At 44.0% G+C, this 11,503-nt stretch overlaps 1 pseudogene; it reads right to left on the bottom strand.

Annotated features, from left to right (window-relative positions):
• Positions 1–6,530: 6,530 nt before the first annotated feature.
• Positions 6,531–6,978, bottom strand: LOC135536557 (dual specificity protein phosphatase 7-like; annotated as a pseudogene).
• Positions 6,979–11,503: the final 4,525 nt, after the last annotated feature.

Here is an 11,503-nt window from a genome sequence, read left to right as displayed (position 1 = left end):
TTTATTGTAGCTGGGGATTTTAACAAGGCTAATCTGAAAACAAGGCTCCCTAAATTCTATCAGCATATCGATTGTGCTACCAGGGCTGGCATAACCCTAGACCACTGTTATTCTAACTTCCGTGACGCATATAAGGCCATCCCCCGCCCTCTCCTTCAGAAAAGCTGACCACGACTCCATTTTGTTGCCCCCTGCCTACAGACAGAAACTAAAACACGAAGCACCCGCGCTCAGGTCTGTTCAACGCTGGTCCGACCAATCGGATTACACGCTTCAAGATTGCGTCGATCACGTGTACTGGGATATGTTCCGCATTGCGTCTGTAACGGATGTGAAACGCTAGCTTAGTTAGCGGTGGTTCGCGCTAAATAGCGTTTCAAATCGGTGACGTCACTTGCTCTGAGACCTTGAAGTAGTAGTTCCCCTTGCTCTGCAAGGGCCGCGGCTTTCGTGGAGCGATGGGTAACGATGCTTCGTGGGTGACTGTTGTTGATGTGTGCAGAGAGTCCCTGGTTCGCGCCCGGGTATGGGCGAGGGGACGGTCGAAAATTATACTGTTACACGTCCAACAACAACATTGACGAATACGCTGAGTCGGTGAGGGAGTTCATTAGAAAGTGCAATGAAGATGTCGTTCCCACAGCAACGATTAAAACATTCCCAAGGAGGCTGAAGAAATTCAGCTTGTCACCAAAAACACTCACAAGCTTTTATAGATGCACAAACGAGTGCATCCTGGCGGGCTGTATCACCGCCTGGTACGGCAACTGCTCCGCCCACAACCGTAAGGCTCTCCAGAGGGTAGTGAGGTCTACACAACGCATCACCGGGGGCAAACTACCTGCCCTCCAGGACACCTACACCACCCGATGTCACAGGAATGCCAAAAATATCATCAAGGACAACAACCATCCGAGCCACTGCCTGTTCACCCCGCTATAATCCGGAAGGCGAGGTCAGTACAGGTGCATCAAAGCTGAGACCGAGAGACTGAAAAACAGCTTCTATCTCAAGGCCATCAGACTGTTAAACAGCCATCACTAACATTGAGTGGCTGCTGCCAACACACTGACTCAACTCAAGCCCCTTTTAATAATGGAAAAATGTATGTAATCAATTTATCACTAGCCACTTTATATTATATAATGTTTACTTACCCTACATTACTCATTTCATATGTATATACTGTACTCTATACCAGCTACTGCATCTTGCAATCTTGATGTAATGTATCACTAGCCACTTTAAACTATGCCACTTTGTTTACATACCCTACATTACTCATCTCATATGTATATACTGTACTCGATACAATCTACTGCATCTTTCCTATGCTGTTCGGACATCGCTCATTCATATATTTTTATGTACATATTCGTATTCATTCCTTTACACTTGTGTGTATAAAGTAGTTGTTGTGGAATTGTTAGATTACTCGTTGGTTATTACTGCATGGTCGGAACTAGAAGCACAAGCATTTCGCTACAATCGCATCAACATCTGCTAACCATGTGTATGTGACAAATACATTTGATTTGAGGCCCTAACAAACTGTCCCTAACTAACTAACTAACAAACAGGCCCGAACTAACAAACAGGCCCGAACTAACTAACAGGCCCAAAGCAACTAACAGGCCCTAACTAATTAACAGGTCCTAACTAACTAACAGATCCTAACTAACTACAGTAGCTTTACATATTTCCCTAAAAGTGGAGCAGCAATCCCTGCTACCACACATTCCAGCGATTGACCCTCCGACTCTGACTCGAAACCTTTCACATGTCATAGTGGGTCTCTTAACTGTGTTTCAAAACAAACATGGCTCAGGATATATTCCAGAGCCAAACCGAAACTCCACATTCCCATGAAGCTGATGAGGAGAATACCCTGGGTATTCGTCTAGGCTGATTAATTAAATACTGAAACTAACCACAAATAGTCTGGTCTGAAATACTGAAACTATCGTCAAATAGTCTGGTCTGAAATACTGAAATAGTCCTAAGTAAATATTACAAAACAAACCTCTGTTATAATTCTTTCACTACTTTATACCAGAGCCATATTCCCTATATAGTGCACTACCTAATACCAGAGCCCAATTCCCTATATAGTGCACTACCTAATACCAGAGCCCTATTCCCTATATAGTGCACTACTTTATACCAGAGCCCTATTCCCTATATAGTGCACTACTTTATACCAGAGCCCTATTCCCTATATAGTGCACTACCTAATACCAGAGCCCAATTCCCTATATAGTGCACTACTTTATACCAGAGCCCTATTCCCTATATAGTGCACTACTTTATACCAGAGCCCTATTCCCTATATAGGGCATTACTTTAGACCAGAGTCCTATTCCCTGTATAGTGCACTACTTTATACCAGAGCCCTATTCCCTATGTAGTGGTACTACTTTAGACCAGAGCCCTATTCCCTATATAGTGGTACTACTATATACCAGACCCCTATTCCCTACATAGTGCACTAGTTTAGACCAGAGCCCTATTCCCTATATAGTGCACTACTTTATACCAGAGCCCTATATAGTGCACTACATTTCAAGTCATGGAGGTTAAACTAATTAAAGGTTAAACTGTATTTCTTCACTGTTTCCCCGGACGTTTTTATCTTGCATTTATATTTTAGTTACCGAGCAGACACCCTTATCCAGAGCGAATTACATGAGCAATTAGGGCTAAGTACCTTGCTCAAGGGTACAGACAGACTTTTCACCAAGTTACCTCAGTGAATCGAACCAGCAACCTTTCAGTTACTGGCCCAACGCTATGAACCCCTAGCCAGCCATCATTCATCAGCCAAACAACCCTAGTTATCCATCATTCATTACAAACTAACATGCAGACCAGACTGGGCGCGTGTGTCTGTCATCGCCACACCAGACGAGATGAGGACACGCAGGTTGAAATGTCAAAATGAACTCTGAACCAACTATATCAATTTGGGGACAGGTCGATAAGTATTAAACATTGATTGGAATTTAGCTAGCTTGCTGTTGCTAGATAATTTGTCCTGGGATATAAATATTGGGTTGTTATTTTACCTGAAATGCACAAGGTCCTCGACTCAGACAATGAATCCACAGATAAAAGGGTAAACCGAGTTAGTTTCTAGTAATCTCTCCTCCTTCAGGCTTCTTCTTCTTCTTCTGTGGACTTTATATGGCGGTTGGCAACCAACATTAAGGTGCATTACCACCACCAACTGGACTGGATTGGACCTCAGTTTATCTTTCAATCACCCACGTACGTATACGCACCTAAAAACCAATGAGGAGATGGGACAGGCGGAACTTGCAGCGCTCCAAGCGTCACAAATAGAACAAATTTAAATTTTTGCGCCTGGCTAAGTAGACGCTGTTGACGCGTGCGAGTAGCGTGGGTGCAACAATTGTATTAATTATGGATCCCCATTAGTTCCTGTCAAGGCAGCAGCTACTCTTCCTGGGGGTTTATTGTGGAACCCCATTAGTTCCTGCCAAGGCAGCAGCTACTCTTCCTGGGGTTTATTATGGATCCCCATTAGTTCCTGCCAAGGCAGCAGCTACTCTTCCTGGGGGTTTATTGTGGAACCCCATTAGTTCCTGCCAAGGCAGCAGCTACTCTTCCTGGGGTTTATTATGGATCCCCATTAGTTACTGCCAAGGCAGCAGCTCCTCTTCCTGGGGGTTTATTGTGGAACCCCATTAGTTCCTGCCAAGGCAGCAGCTACTCTTCCTGGGGTTTATTATGGATCCCCATTAGTTACTGCCAAGGCAGCAGCTCCTCTTCCTGGGGTTTATTATGGATCCCCATTAGTTCCTGCCAAGGCAGCAGCTACTCTTCATGGGGTTTATTATGGATCCCCATTAGTTACTGCCAAGGCAGCAGCTCCTCTTCCTGGGGTTTTGTAACGGGTTTCTTCCAACTCCTCCTCTGACGAAGAGGTGGAACAAGGATCGGACCAAAATGCAGCGAGGTTCGTTAGATACATCTTTAATGATGAAGAAAACACGAACAATACAAAACAACAAACGTCGAAAACCGAAACAGCCGACTGGTGCAACAAACAGACAGGAACAATCACCCACAAACACACAGTGAAACCCAGGCTACCTAAATATGGTTCACAATCAGAGACAACGATAATCACCTGACACTGATTGAGAACCGCCTCAGGCAGCCATGGACTAATCTATACACCCCACACAACCCCAAGACGAAACACACTACAAATAAACCCATGTCACACCCTGGCCTGACCCAATAAATGAAGATAACATAATAAATATAGACCAGGGCGTGACAGGTTTATTATGGATCCCCATTAGCAGCTACTCTTCCTGGGGTTTATTATGGATCCCCATTAGTTCCTGCCAAAGCAGCAGCTACTCTTCCTGGGATCCAGCAAAATTAAGGCAGATTAATACATTCACAGTGGTTCTCTAAATGACCTGGCCTACTTCATTCACAGTGCTTCTCTAAATGACCTGGCCTACTTCATTCATAGTGCTTCTTTTAATGACCTGGCCTACTTCATTCACAGTGGTTCGCTAAATGACCTGGCCTACTTCATTCACAGTGCTTCTCTAAATGACCTGGCCTAGTTCATTCACAGTGGTTCTCTAAATGACCTGGCCTACTTCATTCACAGTGGTTCTCTAAATGACCTGGCCTACTTCATTCACGGTGGTTCTCTAAATGACCTGGCCTAGTTCATTCACAGTGCTTCTCTAAATGACCTGGCCTACTTCATTCACAGTGCTTCTCTAAATGACCTGGCCTAGTTCATTCACAGTGGTTCTCTAAATGACCTGGCCTACTTCATTCACAGTGCTTCTCTAAAAGACCTGGCCTAGTTCATTCACAGTGCTTCTCTAAATGACCTGGCCTACTTCATTCACAGTGCTTCTCTAAATGACCTGGCCTACTTCATTCACAGTTCTTCTCTAAATGACCTGGCCTACTTCATTCACAGTGCTTCTCTAAAAGACCTGGCCTAGTTCATTCACAGTGGTTCTCTAAATGACCTGGCCTACTTCATTCACAGTGCTTCTCTAAATGACCTGGCCTACTTCATTCACAGTGCTTCTCTAAATGACCTGGCCTACTTCATTCACAGTGGTTCTCTAAAAGACCTGGCCTACTTCATTCACAGTGGTTCTCTAAATGACCTGGCCTACTTCATTCACAGTGCTTCTCTAAATGACCTGGCCTACTTCATTCACAGTGCTTCTCTAAATGACCTGGCCTACTTCATTCACAGTGCTTCTCTAAATGACCTGGCCTACTTCATTCACAGTGGTTCGCTAAATGACCTGGCCTACCTCATTCACAGTGCTTCTCTAAAAGACCTGGCCTACTTCATTCACGGTGGTTCTCTAAATGACCTGGCCTACTTCATTCACAGTGGTTCTCTAAATGACCTGGCCTACTTCATTCACAGTGGTTCTCTAAATGACCTGGCCTACCTCATTCACGGTGGTTCGCTAAATGACCTGGCCTACTTCATTCAGTGGTTCTCTAAATGACCTGGCCTACTTCATTCACAGTGGTTCGCTAAATGACCTGGCCTACTTCATTCACGGTGGTTCTCTAAATGACCTGGCCTACCTCATTCACGGTGGTTCTCTAAATGACCTGGCCTACCTCATTCACGGTGGTTCGCTAAATGACCTGGCCTACTTCATTCAGTGGTTCGCTAAATGACCTGGCCTACTTTATTCACAGTGCTTTTCTAAAAGACCTGGCCTACTTTATTCACAGTGCTTTTCTAAAAGACCTGGCCTAGTTCATTCACAGTGGTTCTCTAAATGACCTGGCCTACTTCATTCACAGTGCTTCTCTAAATGACCTGGCCTACTTCATTCACAGTGCTTCTTTAAATGACCTGGCCTACTTCATTCACAGTGGTTCTCTAAATGACCTGGCCTACTTCATTCACAGTGCTTCTCTAAATGACCGGGCCTAGTTCATTCACAGATTCCTTTCTGTTGTATAATGAGTGTGCTAGAAACCTGTTGGCCGAGTTTTGATGAGTTAATTAAAGGCCAACACTGTGATTTGATGATATAATCCCTCCAACGCTGGAGCGACTCAGATCAAGTCATGACTCATCGCGTTCATGGTGTGAAATGAGGCGTGGAGCAGGAAATATCACAAACCGCTCGGAAAGAGATCAATCAGAGTGGTTTCTTAAAGGATGATGCATCTGAGGCTTGTTAGCTTAAGTTGCTGACTCATACGTCTATACTATATATGTTTTGAGTTATAAGCTTTGTTATTGTACTTGCAAATCTAGCTTGTTTGACTCAGCCAACAACTTAATGAATCTATCGCTGCCTAATTTAGTGTTATAGTTATATAACCTGAATGTTGGTGGGATGAGCTGAGAAACAATTTTTCAAATGAATCAACTATGACCTGGGTTCATGAAACATTACGCAAAACGAACATAACAACACAAGACAAGAATGAAAAGACTTTGAACTCCAACTGATCTGTGATTGAACAACATTCAAATGAGCAGGCTACTGCCACAGCTCACCAATGAAAGAAATGGCCTCTGGGAAAAACTGCGAGAGGTTTGGCTCCAGTGATCGGAGATGGGGATCTGTTTGTACTTGAAGTCTCCGTCGTGTTCAAACATGTTGGGCAGGTTGGGCGTGACGTTCAGGATGTACTTGATGTTGTACTTCCCCAGGATGTCCAGGTTGGTGGAGTCTTTGGCACAGCCCAGGTAGAGGTACGGTAAGATCTGGACCGGGAAGGCAGGCTGGTTGTTGGGGAGAGGGCTGCCCTCGGACTCGGTGGCGCTGACCGGTTCTCTGTCCGATGACTCCCCATCAGAACAGTCAGAGCTGATCCTCAGCCCCCCCAGCCCCAGGACAGACGCAGGCGGGGAGCTGCTGGGGCAGGAACAGTCAAGGTTCATCTCACAGTGTTCTGGGTAGTCTGTCTGGAACTTGTTGAATCCACCTGGAAACACCAACGGAGACGTTTTAGAATAGAATCAAATAAAATAGAATCAAATCAAAACAGAAGAGAACTGCTGGAAAGAACAAAAGAGATGTTTTAGAATAGAATTAAATAGAACAGAACTGCTGGAAAGAACAAAAGAGACGTTTTAGAATAGAATTAAATAGAACAGAACTGCTGGAAAGAACAAAAGAGACGTTTTAGAATAGAATTAAATAGAACAGAAGAGAACTGCTGGAAAGAACAAAAGAGACGTTTAGAATATAATCAAATCAAATAGAATCAAATAAAAACAGAAGAGAACTGCTGGAAAGAACAAAAGAGACGTTTTAGAATAGAATTAAATAGAACAGAACTGCTGGAAAGAACGTTTAGAATAGAATCAAATAGAACAGAAGAGAACTGCTGGAAAGAACAAAAGAGACGTTTAGAATAGAATCAAATCAAACAGAACAGAACAGAACTGCTGGAAAGAACAGAAACACAGATGGGTCAGAATCACAACATGAGAAAGGTTCTGTGACATGTCGTTCCAGCGATTCTATAAATACAATACAGAGAAATTAGAATAGATTATAGCTTTATTGTCCAATGTGCAAATTGGAATATCATCTGTGTGTGTGATAAATGATAGCATGAACAGAGATCTACCAGAATACTGACCGAAAGGTGTGAACAGCATGTATCAATTCAAAATGGCGAAATAAACTCCAAGAACAACCAGATACTATTTATATGTGCTAAACAGGAAACGGGCCTACTTCCTACATGACCGTAAAATAAATGTATACTGATACGTAGCACATTAAACCCTATAACACAATAATAAACCCATCTCAAACACTGATGTTTGGGAATGGGATTACTGTACATCCCATGTTTCCAATCCTTCAACATTTCATAGGCCCGGTTCTGGGCCCGGTTCCAAAAACATCTTAAGTTTAAGTTTATCGTTAGAAAGTTCGTAGGAGCATCGTTAAATCTCCAGCTGTTTCCCAAAAAGCACTTGAAAACGCTCGTAATCTAACGCCCGCGTCAGACCGCTGGTAGAACAGCTAAATGTATCGTTAAAATGCATTTTCTCCGCCGCGCGTCACTTAATACACGGAACATCTCCGCTACACGTGGAATCACGCGGTTTATCCGCTATGACCGCCATAACTTTAGAACAAAGTTGACTACCAATTGAAAGTTTCCCATGTCTTTGCAATTAATACAAACAAGCGACGTATAAAAAGGATGCTTCAAATGAATAGACCTGAGATGAAAGCATTAACATGTAAATACAGTAGGCTATAGGCCAATACATTTAAATCATATTGAATTATATTGCATGTTAAATAAATTGAGTTCTACATTGCTACTTGTAGGCTACTGTCTGTAATTTGTCTCAATATATTTTATGAAATTTAGCCTAACGTGCGCAATTCTTTCCAAAACCCTTAAATAATTAATATTGTCACGTTCGTCATAACGATGAGACCAAGGCGTGAGATGAATACATACTTCTTTAAATGAAGAATAAACACTGAACAAACTATACAAAACAACCGTGACGCTACTAAAACGAGTGCTGCCAGACAACTACACATAGACAATAACCCACAAAACGCAAATTGAAAAATGGCAACCTAAATAGGATCCCCAATCAGAGACAACGATAAACAGCTGTCTGATTGGGAACTAGTCACGCCACCATAGACCTACATATACCTAGACATAGTAAAAAATCCATAGATAGTCAAAAAACCTAGACAGGCCAAAAACACCAAGACAATGCAAAATCAAAACCAACCACCCATGTCACACCTGACCTAACCAAAATAATAAAGAAAACAAAATTAACTAAGGTCAGGGCGTGACACATAACATGTTTACTCGTTTAGATTGGTCTACCAGTCAAAAAGTTAAAGGGCTTGAACCATTGTGATTCTTACTACTGTGACATAGTAAGAAATAAGCGACTATTAAGACAATAGAAGAAGAATGGATCATTCCCACCACTGCCAACAGATTGATTCCAATCAGGGCACCATAGACCTACATATACCTAGACAAACCAAAACCCCATAGATATACAAAAACCCAAGACAGGGTAAAAACACCTAGACAATACAAAACTAAACCAAAATATAACTGGTTTTATTTTGAAGTGTTTGAGAACATAAAGAGCAGTATTTTTTAAATATCCTAATACTGTATATTATGGCATAGGAAACATGGCTGCCATCCATTGACTTTTCATTCAGACAACAATTATTTTACAACTTTAATATGATACAGAATGTAAAAGAATAGTGTAACTTGTTGAAAGGGAAACAGATCATTAGTATCATACGGTTGCCTTGATTTAGCGACAATATAACTTTGGGCTATAATCCAGTGGTAACTGTAGTATCTTTATTTAACTCGGCAAGTCAGTTAAGAACAAATTCTTATTTACAATGAGGGCCTAGGAACTGCCTTGTTCAATGGAAGAACGGCCTAGGAACAGTGGGTTAACTGCCTTGTTCAATGGCAGAACGGCCTAGGAACAGTGGGTTAACTGCCTTGTTCAATGGAAGAACGGCCTAGGAACAGTGGGTTAACTGCCTTGTTCAATGGCAGAAAACGGCCTAGGAACAGTGAATAACTGCCTTGTTCAATGGGCAGAACGGTAGGAACAGTGGGTTAACTGCCTTGTTCAGGGGCAGAAACGGCCTAGGAACAGTGGGTTAAATCTGCCTTGTTTAATGGCAGAACGGCCCCTGGGAACAGTGGGTTAACTGCCTTGTTCAGGGGCAAACGGCCTAGGAACAGGGGTTAACTGCCTTGTTTAATGGCAGAACGGCCTAGGAACAGTGGGTTAACTGCCTTGTTCAGGGCAGAACTGGCCTAGAACAGTGGGGTTAACCGCCTTGTCTAATGGAAGAAACGCCCAGAACAGTGGGTTAACTGCCTTGTTCAGGCAGAACGGCGGGAACAGTGGGTTAACTGCCTTGTTCAATGGCAGAACGGCCTAGGAACAGTGGGTTAACTGGCTTGTTCAGGGGCAGAAACATTCTAGGAACAGTGGGTTAACTGCCTTGTTTAATGGCAGAACGGCCTAGAACAGTGGGTTAACTGGCTTGTTCAGGAACTGCAAACGGCCTAGGAACAGTGGGTTAACTGCCTTGTTCAATGGCAGAACGGCTCAGGGAACAGGGGTTAAATCCGCCTTGTTCAGGGGCAGAACGGCCTAGGAACAGGGTTAAACTGGCTTGTTCAGGGCAGAACGGTTTAGGAACAGTAAGAACCGCCTTGTTCAGTCGGCAGAACGGCCTAGAACAAAGTGTGCCAACTGCCTTGTTCAATGGAAGAACGGCCTAGGAACAGGGGTTAACCGCCTTGTTCAATGGAAGAACGGCCTAGGAACAGTGGGTTAACTGCCTGTTCAGGGGCAGAACGGCCAAGGAACAGTGGGTTAACTGCCTTGTTCAGGGGCAGAACGGCCGAGGAACAGTGGGTTAACTGCCTTGTTCAATGGCAGAACGGCCTAGGAACAGTGGGTTAACTGCCTTGTTCAATGGAAGAACGGCCTAGGAACAGTGGGTTAACTGCCTTGTTCAATGGAAGAACTGCCTAGGAACAGTGGGTTAACTGCCTTGTTCAGGGGCAGAACGGCCTAGGAACAGTGGGTTAACTGCCTTGTTCATTTAACATTACATTTAATGGCAGAACGGCCTAGGAACAGTGGGTTAACTGCCTTGTTCAGGGGCAGAACGGCCTAGGAACAGTGGGTTAACTGCCTTGTTCATTTAACATTACATTTAATGGCAGAACGGCCTAGGAACAGTGGGTTAACTGCCTTGTTCAGGGGCAGAACGGCCTAGGAACAGTGGGTTAACTGCCTTGTTCAGGGGCAGAACGGCCGAGGAACAGTGGGTTAACTGCCTTGTTCAATGGCAGAACGGCCTAGGAACAGTGGGTTAACTGCCTTGTTCAGGGGTAGAACGGCCTTGGAACAGTGGGTTAACTGCCTTGTTCAGGGGTAGAACGGCCTAGGAACAGTGGGTTAACTGCCTTGTTCAGGGGCAGAATGGCCTAGGAACAGTGGGTTAACTGCCTTGTTCAATGGAAGAACGGCCTAGGAACAGTGGGTTAACTGCCTTGTTCAATGGAAGAACGGCCTAGGAACAGTGGGTTAACTGCCTTGTTCAGGGGCAGAACGGCCGAGGAACAGTGGGTTAACTGCCTTGTTCAGGGGCAGAACGGCCGAGGAACAGTGGGTTAACTGCCTTGTTCAATGGCAGAACGGCCTAGGAACAGTGGGTTAACTGCCTTGTTCAGGGGTAGAACGGCCTTGGAACAGTGGGTTAACTGCCTTGTTCAGGGGTAGAACGGCCTAGGAACAGTGGGTTAACTGCCTTGTTTAATGGCAGAACGGCCTAGGAACAGTGGGTTAACTGCCTTGTTCAGGGGCAGAACGGCCTAGGAACAGTGGGTTAACTGCCTTGTTCAGGGGCAGAACGGCCGAGGAACAGTGGGTTAACTGCCTTGTTTAATG

Source organism: Oncorhynchus masou, unplaced genomic scaffold, assembly GCF_036934945.1.
Source record: "Oncorhynchus masou masou isolate Uvic2021 unplaced genomic scaffold, UVic_Omas_1.1 unplaced_scaffold_6313, whole genome shotgun sequence".
Classification (NCBI taxonomy): domain Eukaryota; kingdom Metazoa; phylum Chordata; class Actinopteri; order Salmoniformes; family Salmonidae; genus Oncorhynchus; species Oncorhynchus masou.
This window is presented reverse-complemented; position numbering and strand designations above follow the sequence as displayed.